Source organism: Coenobita brevimanus, chromosome 26 (genome assembly GCF_032717465.1).
Source record: "Coenobita brevimanus isolate Jiangsu-jjx chromosome 26, ASM3271746v2, whole genome shotgun sequence".
NCBI classification, from domain to species: Eukaryota; Metazoa; Arthropoda; class Malacostraca; order Decapoda; family Coenobitidae; genus Coenobita; species Coenobita brevimanus.
In genome coordinates this window covers 37,375,081-37,387,806 of record NC_136979.1, presented here as the reverse complement: position 1 = coordinate 37,387,806, position 12,726 = coordinate 37,375,081, and the positions used below count along the sequence as shown (strand labels likewise).

At 43.2% G+C, this 12,726-nt stretch overlaps 1 protein-coding gene and 1 non-coding gene across 2 annotated transcripts in view; both read right to left on the bottom strand.

Annotated features, from left to right (window-relative positions):
• The window catches only part of Sbf (SET domain binding factor), a 219,984-nt gene that overhangs the window by 76,751 nt on the left and 130,507 nt on the right, over window positions 1-12,726 (bottom strand). The window lies entirely within an intron of this gene.
• On the bottom strand, window positions 3,132-3,250 carry LOC145394225 (5S ribosomal RNA). Its single transcript, XR_013896331.1, has one exon. It is a non-coding gene; the product is annotated as a 5S ribosomal RNA (ribosomal RNA).

Below are 12,726 nucleotides of genomic sequence, written 5' to 3'. Positions count from 1 at the left end.
GCAGATTTTACAAGAGATGTAATATGATCTTTCCAAGATAAGTCCCGAGTAAATGAAACCCCAAGCATGTTCAAGGATGATGCAGGATTAATCTGAATATTATTAAACATTAGTGGGTATACCTGTGGAAGATTTTGTCGGGTTGATAGGTGTAAGAACTGAGTCTTAGAAGCATTAAAGACAACCATATTATTTTTACCCCAGTCAGAGATATGAGCCAAGTCAGACATTAGGTGTGCCATAGCCTCATCCCTTGTTTCTTGAAGTAACTGTTGAGATGGGCGTTGCGGGAACCGAATGGAAAGGTGAAGGGTGGAGTCATCAGCGTATGAGTGGATAGGGTTAGATGTACAGCTTAGAAGATCATTGATGAATAAAAGGAAGAGAGTTGGTGATAGGACAGAGCCCTGAGGAACACCACTGTTGATAGATCTAGGAGAAGAACGATGGCCGTCTACGACAGCAGCTATAGAACGACCAGAAAGGAAGCTAGCGATGAAGGTACAGATAGAAGGATAGAAACCGTAGGAGGGCAGTTTGGAAATTAAAGATTTATGCCAGACTCGATCGAAAGCCTTTGAGATGTCAAGTGCAATGGCAAAGCTTTCGCCAAAGTCCCGAAAGGAGGATGACCAGGAGTCTGAAAGGTAGGTGAGAAGATCGCCAGTGGAGCGTCCCTGACGGAACCCATACTGACGATCGGAAAGAAGGTTGTGATAGGAAAGATGCCTTAAAATTTTTTTATTAAGAATTGACTCGAAAACTTTTGAAATACAGGACGTTAAAGCAATTGGACGATAGTTGGAGGGTTGGGAGTGGTCACCCTTCTTTGGGACTGGCTGAATGAGAGCAAACTTCCAGCAAGAAGGAAAGGTACAAGTTGACAGACAAAGGCGAAATAGTTTGCCTAGGCAGGGTGTAAGCACAGAAGCACAGTTTTTGAGAACAACAGGAGGGACCCCATCAGGCCCATATGCCTTGTTAGTACTGAGGCCAGTAATGGCAGAAAATACATCAACTGAAGAAATTTTAATGTCAGCCATGAGGAAGTCAGAGGGGGAAGTGATGGAGGAACAGCACCGGAATCGTCTAAGGTGGAATTGGAGGAGAAAGTCTGTGCGAAGAGATCTGCTTTATCAGTAGAAGAAATAGCTACAGAACCATCAGAGTAGAAAAGAGGAGGGAAGGATGATGAGGTAAAGTTGTTAGAAAGATTTTTGGCAAGGTGCCAGAAGGAGCGGGAAGAATTCGAGTTGGAGAGTTGAGAGCATTTAGTATGGATGAAATTATTTTTAGTAGAGCGAAGAACAGACTTAGCACGATTCCGGGCAGAAACGTAAAGATTATGTGATTCAGGGGTGGGTTGGCTCCGGTACCTTTTGTAGGCCTTCTCCTTGTTGCGGACAGCATTAGAACAAGCGTGATTAAACCAAGGCTTTCTTGCGTTAGTCAAAGGATATGAGAAAGGAATGTATGCTTCCATGCCCGAGAGAATAACCTCCTTAATGCGCAAGGCACACTCAGATGGCTCACGGCCATGGAAGCAATAATCATTCCAGGGAAAATCAAAGAAGTACTGCCTGAGGGCCTCCCAGTCCGCAGCTCCAAAATGCCAGAGACGACGTTTCCCTGGAGGGTCCGCAGGCCATACTGGAGCGATAGGACAGGTTAAGGTAATAAGGTTGTGATCGGAGGAGCCCAACGGAGAGAAAAGATTAACAGAGTAAGCAGAAGGATTAGTTGTGAGGAAGAGGTCAAGTATGTTGGAGCTCTCTCCAAGGCGGTCAGGGATACGGGTAGGGTGCTGTACAAGCTGCTCTAGGTCATTAAGGATAGAAAAGATGTAGGCTTGTTCACCAGGTGGATCCGTGAAAGGAGAGGAGAGCCAAAGGTGGTGGTGAACATTGAAATCTCCAAGAATGGAGATTTCAGAGAAAGGAGAAATGGACAGAATGTGTTCCATCGTAGAAGTAAGATAGTCGAAGAATTTTTGATAGTCAGTAGAATTAGGGGATAAGTAAACAGCACAGATATATTTAGTCAGAGAATGACAGGAAAGCCGAAGCCAGAGAGTGGAGAATTCAGAAGAATCAAGTTCAGGAACACGAGAGCAAGATAAGTCGTTGCGTATGTATACACAACAGCCACCTTTGGCTTTGAAATGAGTATAGAGAAAGTAGGAGGATACAGAAAAGGGTTTGCTGTCAGTTGCCTCAGACAGCTGAGTCTCCGTTAGGATGCTTAACAGTAGTTACCTTTATAATAATAATATTTAAAGATTCTACTCAGTGTAGCACCAGATGATTCATTCAGTTCCAGGAAATCACAAAAATCCACTGGGTTAATAGGGTAATACAGATAAAGGAGAGAAGCTGTGATGATTTAAAAGTACATTATAACATAGTAAGAAGCTATTTATATAACACATTAAGAGGCTATTTATAATGCAATAAAAAAAAAAAAAGTCTTCAACAAATGCTGAAAACCTTGTAAAAAAAAAATATCATCATCATCATCATCATCATCATCATCATCATCCGAACCTCCTTTCCCACCCTAGGGCTGGGTGAGGAGTAGCAACGTCCAGACAGCCCAAGTCTGCCCAATCCAATGGGCCACACTTCCATTCACTCATCATTCAAGCTCCCGGAATCCTGGCTCTATCTGATATGCCAGGATTCCGGGCATATCAGATAGAGCTTCATGTAAACGTATCCAAGAGTAAAAAAAAAAATATACAAGTGCAAAATTAGGACGTACAAATCCAACACCGACAGATTTCATTACACACAGAATATTTATGTAATCATGCAAAAGATTACCTTTAAAATTTTTGCACTGTTAATATGCTACTGTTAAACAATAATAAAACAAAAGTATATGTACTATATTGATGAAAAACAATGAATTTTGACATACACTGGAACTGCATTAACGAAGATTTTTTTTTTTTTTTTTGGGGGGGGGGGGGGAATGAGGTGAGACAAGGGATACAGTACATCTTCAGTCATTCATTCATTCATTCATTGCCAGACGCCATGTCTCCCAAACGGGGTGGTCAAGGGCTTAGAGTTAATTGTTTTACAGGGAGGGGCACTAATCCTCCATCAACCCCACTTAACACGTAGGGATGCCAACAGCATCTGGTGTTCCCAGGCGGTCACCCATCCAAGTACTAACCAGACCCAACGTTGCTTAACTTCGCTGATCGGACGGGAAGCGGTGTACTCAACGTGGCATTACAGCCAACAATGGTAGATAAATGGGTCTGGTTAGTGAGGACCCGGGATCGAAACATCTTCAGTCAATTTCATTATATGGGACTTAGCTTTAACCCGTACAGCGTCGCGGTGGTATATATACCACCTCATATTCGCGCACTTGTAGTAAGTCTTTACATGTCGTGACAGTGTGAACGCGACCTTCTATGAACACCATTGTTTCATTCCACTGTCTCACTGTACAACCTGACCCCTCCAGGCCTCCCTTACCCCCTCCTTGGCCTCCCTAGGCCATCACTCTGAGTTGAGCTTTTACGCTGTCAAGATGTCTCAAGCTCGTCGTTCCGGTCTCTCCCAAGAAGAAATAGACAGCTCTAGACGATACTGTATCGTTCGTCTAAGATGAGTGAAAGTGTGGTATATGCTGATAGCGATGCATCATTAGTGGATAGTGATAGTGAGGATGAGTATTTACCTCCTAATAACGAAAGTGAAACATCAGAATCTAGTGGTACTGGCAAACGAGTAGAACTGATGAAAGGTGAAATAACTTTACCAACAGTAACAGGGGTTGTTTATGTAAGCATTGAATACGAAAATGTAGGCCTAGAATTGTCATAACTGCATTTTTATTTTCCCCCACTAAATATACGTAAAATCTCTGAAGTCTACGGGATGGGAATGAAAAGTAAGCATTCTTATATATGAAAAAAAAAAGTATTTCCTTGTGGATTTGAGTGACTTGATCTGTGAAACTCATGCTTTTTATTTTATTTTACCTATTTATTAGTATTCCTTTTTTCCAAATACCTTACTTTTCTGTTACAGTAACTTTTCTCTAATTTCTATACCTTTCATCTGCATTTTATGTTACATTTTTATGCCTACAATATATAATATATCAAGATATGTATATTTTGTGAATAGTTTAGTCTATTGTAAGTATTTTGGTATCTTAGACATGTGTAGTAAATGGATAAGGCTTACGAAAATCGTTGTTGACTAGCCGCGACCGAATTACGTAAGGGCTGTAAAACTCTATGGGGGAAAAAAAACGTAATTTTCGGCAATGCCCGACATGGGAAAAAAAAACAATCTTCGAGTTGAAAACGAACATTTAAATGAATGAAACTCATGTTTTTTCAGCATTTCTGACCCATCTAGCCAATAAAATTTTTTTCCATAGTCCCTACGCTGGGCGTGTACATATAAGCCAAATCGGCCGACGCTGTACGGGTTAAGTAGACACTGAAAATTTATCATACTTTCTTCTCTTACACAAGACTCAAATTGAAGTAAATGGAAAAAAATTTCTGAAGTACTCTTATAAACTGGATAGGATAGGAAATATAGATCTGTTAACAATTTGGAGTAAACAGTATACTGATCCAATGGGATGAATGATATGATTAATACTGAGTAGGTATGATCCAAGTGGGGAAAAGGGTGTCAGTATATGTGAGTTTGAGGATGGGCTGAGGCATGGAAGGTGAAGCAAAAGGTTTGATATGGTTTATGGATATGTGAGAAACTGAGGTATGGAAGTTAGGTCAGCAAAATATTTGACAATGGACAAAACTGGAGGGATGATGATAGTACAGCACTGCGATACATATAATAAAGACTGCTACCAAATCTTTATTAAATAAGCCATATACTGTACTATGGATGTGTTCTGTCCATAGGGTGAAGCAAAGAAATTTAAAGCTTGTGTGATGAATGAATGGATGTATGGGCCATTTCATTAAATCTGTGCTGCTGGGACACCTTTTCCCAGTGGCACTAATATGACCAAGTAGCCCATTTACACAAACATACCTCAACTCCCTGTCTATGCCCAGAAAAAGTGATGGTGGGGTGTATGTGAAAGGCAATTTTGGCCTGCAGTTCACTGGGTTCAAGTTCACATGAGCCCAGGCCACAACAGCAACAACAATAACTCTGAGGATGTCTTTTCTAAGTTTGTAATTACTTCTTCCTGTTTCCAGGTCCTGCCCACTCACATTAATGTGAGTAATACAGCAGACACTCTATTTGTGTGGCTGATGTCCAAAGGCAAAGGTCGTGTTGCTGTTTTGTCTGAAGATTAAGCGTAATGCATGAAACACTGTGTGAGCACTAGCACAGTTGCATATTCATGGTTGGCTGGCTTGACTTCCTCAGGTTTCATATATGCCGCTGATGGGATGACAGTACAAATGAACCCAGGAAATTCTGAAGCTTTAACATTACATTGTGAAAACTGCTGCATCTGAGAGATGAAACGTGAACCATTATCGGTCAGGTGATGACTGCCTGGCTACTACATTTTACATTTTCCCACAAAATGTCAAGCAGACCTGTGATACCCTTGGTATGAAGAGAACAAGAAATAAGCATCTGCTACTACGGAGATGAGAGAGGACAATATGCATCTAGCTACTTGGGAATTGAGAAAGGACATCCTTTTTTAAGGGAGAAAGAATCCCAAAACATATAGTGGATACATTCAGTGTAGGCAGAACTGCAGAGAAGTGGATTAGGTGATTTCAAGAGGTTGGCACAATGGAGAGCAGTCACTGTTCAATTCACCCTTGTGTCAGCACACCAATGCAGGACCTAGAAATACTGTAATCACAAAGATGGAAGGCAGCACTTACAAGCAGCGGTTATGCCTTAAAAAATGAACTGCACCTAGAATAAAGCACATGAATAGTTGTGCAAAGTCTTCAGTCTTCTGGGTCATGTGTTCGAACTCCAGCCTGTGGGATTCAATTCACCACTCATAACAAAACATTCGATTATCATTATACAGTAATTCTACTCTGTTATGGAAAATAGTTTGGACATTTTTTTTTTTTTTCTTAATGACACTGACTGAAAATGACAATCACAGCTCATAATCATCAACTGAAACTAAGTGGAAGTTTAAAGAATACATAAAGAGAACTGATTTCAGGACAGTTCTTTGGCTAATTGTATTGCAGTGTTCCTGACATTACAATTTGAAGAGGAACACATGGGAAACAGTTTGTATATACAGTATCAAGTAAAAGCAGCAGTCACAAAAACATAATTTAGAGATACAGAAAACTCTCAATTATTCATCATCACAATATCCAGCCCAATGTTCTATCCAGTGCAGCTATCTTGGCTCTATTAATGCATTATCCAGCTATATTATGCAACATCTGGCATCGAAACAGGACATAATCGGTGGTCCAATGCAATATCCGGCATTGAGGTATCTCAAACGGCTCATAAGCAGTACCCAACTGGCACGAGGAGAAATCCTGCAGCTGGTGAGCCAATGAGAATGCCTGCTACGTGCCAGCCAATCAGAATCCGCCACAGATGCAACTCACTCGGTGGCCGAGAATACCTCCGCACTCTCATTCTCGCCTGTGGATGTCATCCACTGAAGACGTACTTGTCCATTCCGTTTTTTCGACAATGTAGTTGCAATACCCTGGTGCCGTTACTAACTCTATGGAATCCTACATTCAAGGTAGTGTACTGTATTGCATTGTAAAGCTAATGGCCCGTCAGTGATCACGTCCTAGTGCTATACTGTTATTGTAAAATCATTCTGTGTATTGTGCTGTTTATGAGTGTGAGTGCTAACCCCCAGTGCTATTTCTCCTACCCCCCCAGTGCTGTTTCTCCTGTCCCCCCTATGCTGTTACTCCTTCTGATGTGCCTCATCTGTGGCCTGAAAGTGCTCGTTACTAGTTGTGCGTGATGGCTGAATTTGTGGCTTTTGTGGTAGCACCTTGGCTGGTGCCCTGGCTGATGCGGGTCCTGCTGGCCTTGTGTTTTGTCCCTGTCCTTGTTTCCATGGGGCCTCCACCACCTGCTAAGAGGTGTCGTAATGGTTTCTCCATGGAGAAGAAGATGGAGATAATCAAGAAGATGGAGCAAGGCTGGACCACCGTATGGCTAATGAAGCACTACAAGCCCAGGACCACGCTGCAGGAAATGCGGTAAGAACATGCACTCCATCAAGATGTTCTTCTACAGTCAAAATGGTGCGACTGTGTGATGACACGAATGCAACATGATGCCCAAGCCACACTTTTGTGAGCTCGACCAGGCCTACCTGAAGTAATTTTAACAACAGCGTGGCAGTGGCGTGATTGAGTGCCCCGTCGAGCTGAAGGCTGCAGCCACCAAGTTCGCTGACCAACTGGGGATTGCGGATTTCAAAGCGTCTGAAGGTTGGCTGACTTGGTTTAAATTTTGACATGGGCTGCCCAACAAGATGACCTCTGGTGATGTGCTGGATGCAGATATAGAAGGAATCAATGAGCTTCACACCATGCTTAAAAACCTCATTGACGAAGAAGGGTTATGTCTCAACCAGGTTTGTAATGCTGAGGAATCTGGTTTGTTCTTCAGGTCAGTGCCAACTAATACCTTGACTGACAAGAAGTCGATACCTGGTCGTAAGGCGAGCAAACAGCTCACTCTTTTGTGTTGTGCCAATGCAACAGGCTCCCATCGTTTGAAACCTGCTGTAGTGGGGCACGCCAAACACCCACACTGTCTCTGGGAGTTAATGGATCGTCTCCCAGTGATTAATTTCCACTCACTGAAGGCTTGGTTTCCAGCCAACATCTTCAAAGATTGGTTCTGCAATCATGCTGTGAAAAAGAGTATTCATTATCAAACGGAGAGTCTTAGCCTTGCCCACGACCAAGCGATAGTTCTGCTGCACCCTGACAATGCTCCTGCGGCTGTACTGAAAAAAGTTTATGGAAGACGTGATGGTTGTGCTCATGGACAAGGTGAAGGCAGCCCAAGAAGTGGACAGTAGGAGGGAGAGGACCTTGCCCTTAAGTCTGCAATCTACAACTGGGTGCAGACTTGGAGGGAACTCTCTGCACTCACAATGAGCATGGTTGGAACAAGCTCCTAAAGAGTGAAGAGACCACTGCTAACTTTACAAGCTTCAAAGCTCAGGACTTCGTCCAGCATATGGAAGTCAGCAGGAAAACAGGTAACTGAGAACATGATCCATGATTGGCTGGAAGAGGATGAGGGAGACCCCAGGTACCAGACTGTCCAACAGGAAAATTTAGGAGTCCGAGAGCACAGACGACACCAAGCATGAAGTGGAGGAGGTGGAGGAGGATGGTGATGACGAAGTGGTAGAAATCCCAAGACTCCAGCAGGTTCATGATACTGTGGATGTCGTACTCAACTACTTCATGCATCATAATTGACGGTCCACCTTTGCTGATGTCATGGCCACTTACTGGCAACAGAGCCATGAGAATGTGATAAAGCTACACTCCAGAAGGATCCCCAGGCAGTCCTCCATCACGTTCTTTTTCCATCCCATGACACCTACCACTCCGTCGCCACAGTCCTCAACCTCCTCACATTGTCCTCTGTTGCACAAGATATCGACCTCCTCGTACTGGCCTCTGTCACCCCAGCCCTCTACTTCTTCATACTGGCGTTTACCTCAGCCAGGCACCACCATCACCTCCACCGACTATTGTGTCTCCATCTTAGGTCTCCCCTCAGTCAGAGGCCTCACTGGAGCTCCACCTGACTCCCACTGCCTCTCCATCTCCACCACCTGCTCCAGCACCCCTTGCAGAGATCGAGCCTGAGGTGGTGAAGCTGGAGTATTCTTTGGGAGAGACATTCACTACTAAACCACATGGGATTATGTGTACTTTACTGTACTGTACTACACAGTACAGTACTGTAATGAATAGTCAGCAACTCTACCCCTCTCCTGATGCCAGCACTTGGTGAGTATATATAGTACACTATTTACTGTACTGTATTACTGTACTGTATCATTACTGTGTTGTTTTTATAGGCCTGATTTTAATCTTTTACTTATGGTAAAGTTTTTAGGATAGTGGGTCAAGACAGATGAAATCACAATATCTGGCTAAATGCCAAATGTTGAGCTGGATAGCCTATGCAATAGCCAGCGTTTCACATTATTCGATGAAGTGCTTGGTTGAATTACAATGGATAATTGAGAATTTACTGCATATTTCACTTAGTTACCAAAATTACACTCACATTCACAGGCTCATCACCTGAGGCAAATAGAATCCCATGACAGTGCCTTTTAGCTGAAGTTTTCACCAAATTTCATGACATGACTTTTGTCTTTGACTGTACAGTCAGGCCTCACTAAACGACTGTTCGCTATGTGATAAATCGCTAGAATGATTTAATAAAAGTTATACCCAGTTTCACAATAAAAATACAGTATAAAAATTTGCTAGATGATTATAGGGTTTCATTATTGCCACTTTCATATATATATGATGTAGCTTGTCACAATTCTTGTAATTGTAAAAATAATGTATGTGTGTCGAGCGCTAGTGAATTCCCAAAAGGAAGAACTGGCGCTTTTGAGAAACAAAAGGCCAGATTATTATTATTATTATTAGAATGGTAATTGGGATGGCTGCTTACAACAGACCCATGCAGACATGGTGAAACATGCATACCAGCAGTCAGATGTTTGACCCAATATGGCTGCCCACTGTTTATATGTACAGAACCCCCACTTCAGGACTCTGCACATGCAGCCTCTTTCACATCACCCCTTTGTAGACTCATCTGGCTTGTCCACTCATTTACATGTCCCACACCTGTGATTGTCTCCCTTGCATTCTCTGAGTAACCTAACTTTCTCGAGTGTGTAAGAGCAACGAAACACCACTGCTAACGCCAAATAACAGTGCAAGTACACAACAAATAGTGCTGCATGCGACAGTAAGTGGAGATTTAACTTTTCTGTGTGTTGTTACGTGTGGCCGATCAAAATGCTTACATTCTCATGTATCATTCAGAGCATTTATTTTTCACTTCAGCTGATAACATATGCTTAGCACTTGTGTGAATAGAGAAGAGTCTTATGAATATTAAATCTTATGCACACCAGGAAACCATTTACTATGCTGGGTGGTAACCATATAACCAAATTATGGCACCTGGTGGTTTAGTGGGTGATTAAAGTGCTCCAGTCGAACTGAGGCTGTGTAGGCTTATATCCAAGGGGTGGTTGAGGTTTACTCCCCACATAATGCCGCTCAGGGATGAGTGAGGCTGGTCATTCTCATCTTAAATGACAGGATCAACCTACGCTCTTTATGGGGCGACATAGGATTGGATGATGGATGGATGGATGGATAAACCATATGAGAGCAGCTGGCCTGGTTGCATGTTGTTGCTTGTTGAGGTGTTATACCATGAGGTGAAATTTACCAGTACAGTAGGAGTTTCTATCACTGTATGATATGTAATTTAGAGCCTTTTCCGTGTGTAAGCCGATGTGCACATCCGTTTCTGTAACTTTACATAAGACCATTGCTGCCGTTAGAACTATCTTCTTGTGTCTGTCCAGGTTAGTTTCGACCTTGTTAATGAGTTTCTGTTACAGCTTTCATGCTTCTGTGAGCCTGTGGCTGGGCTGTCTGTTACCAAGATGACTTAGCGGCTATAATTAGACTGGTGTGTTGGTGTGCTCTGCTCTAGGACACTTTGTATATAGTAGTATATCTGCCACACATGAGTTAATGTTTATCAATTAAGAGTGTCAGTACATGATCTACTTATTAGGTTTTACTTACTGATACTGCAATTATTTATAAGAACTGCTATGTTAAAGCCATTTCAATTGCTTTTGCTAATGCCACCTATTTTATTCAAGTGTCAAGAGTCTGTACCTTTAATTTTATAGTCTTCATTGCACCTCCAGCCCCAGTGCACAGTCTCTGGTAATGAAAAAGTCAGACTTTGTACTAACAGCATCACAGAAAGTGCCTACCCTGACTCCTAAATGACTAATCAGAACAAGGGATACCCATAATGGAGGAAATGGAGCATCTAGAGCTGTGGGTTACTGAACTTAACCAATCAAAGCAATCCCTGTATTGTAGTTTTATGTGCACTGAGGCTCTCAATCTGTGGAAGGATCTAAGCTAAGGGATAAACATGGAATGGAGGCAAAAGAGGAGTTCAAGGCCATCACAGGTTGATTTGAGAGGTTTACAGCCCATGTTGGCCCAAGGCTTACGACCATGTATCGGGGGGATGTTAATGTTGACCACATATCAGTTGAGGCTTTCCCTGCAAAGCTAAAGGCAATCACAGAGGAAGGGGGATATCCTCCAAACCAAGTCCTGAGTTTTGATACGATGTACCAGTTTTGGAAACATATCTCCCGGAAGACTTAAATAAGCAGGGAAGAATGACGTATGCCAGGGTTTAAGGTACCATAGGACCACCTCACCCTCCTCCTTGGTGCAAATGCATAGAGGGAGCCTTAAGCTCAAACCCCACCTCATTTATCATTGGGAAAACCCCTGTAACTTACAGGGTATGTGAAAAACAGCCTTAGGGTTATTTGGAAGCGTAACCCCAGGACTTGGCTGACCTCCGCACTCTGCCGCTCTTACACTGCAAGATACCTATTCCCCTGCCTGTGTGACTAAGCCAGCTAAGCAATCTGGCAAACCATTTCCTCCTCCTCCTCCTTACCAATGCACTGAACCACCCAGAGGGCATGGAGTACTGGAAGATAATATCAAAGTGGTGTACCTCTCCCTCCCAACACAACACTGTTGCTCTAGCCAATGGACCAGGACATCATTGCCACTGTTAAGACACACTCCCTCTGCTGCACCATGGACCAAATAATGAGGGCAAGTGACTCAGGAATATGATCAATCCAACATTTCTGGAAAAAACTTAATATCAAGCATGCCACTGACAACATCAAAGTGATGTGGAAAGAGGTGCAGCCAAGCACACCGAAGGCCATCTGGTGAAAAGTATGACCAGGGTGTTGCATTTCTTCATGGGGTTCCCAGCAGTGAAGAAAACCCAGCCTGAAATCCTTGACCTCATGCCTGAGGAAGGATTTGAGGAGGTTGACAAAGAAGATATTCAAGAGGTCCTGGACAGCCACAGTGAAAACCTCTCAACAGAGAAGCTCACTTGGCTAAGTGACTGGAAGGCAGAGGCACAAAAAGATGGGGAGAAAGGTGGGGAGGACATGCCTCTTTGTGTTCCTGACATCAAAACCTTAAAGGTGTTCCTAGCAATGATGGACAAGGCAATTTCATACATCCAGGACAAGGACTTGAAACTGTCAAAGAATAATCCAGCAATGTATGGCCTACAACAACAATTGAGGCCATACAGGGAGCTCCTGACAACTAAGAAAATGGCACCATGGCATACCACCATCCCCCTCCTTCTTCCTTCTTGCCACCAGCACCAAGGGAGAGCTAAGGTGATCAGCAAGCGAAATGCAAAAGCAATGTCCTGCCTCACCTGTCTCCATAATGTCTGTCTCGTCTTCACAGCTGCCTAGCTCATACCTATGCTCCCCTGCCACCACAATGCCATGCTCTCCCTCAGCCTCACCATTACGCTCTCCATCACCCTCACCGCATCACTCTCCCTCAGCCTCACCACATCATTCTCCCTTGGCCTCACCACTTCACCCTCCCCATCTCTCTTAACCTCTTTCTGAGGACCT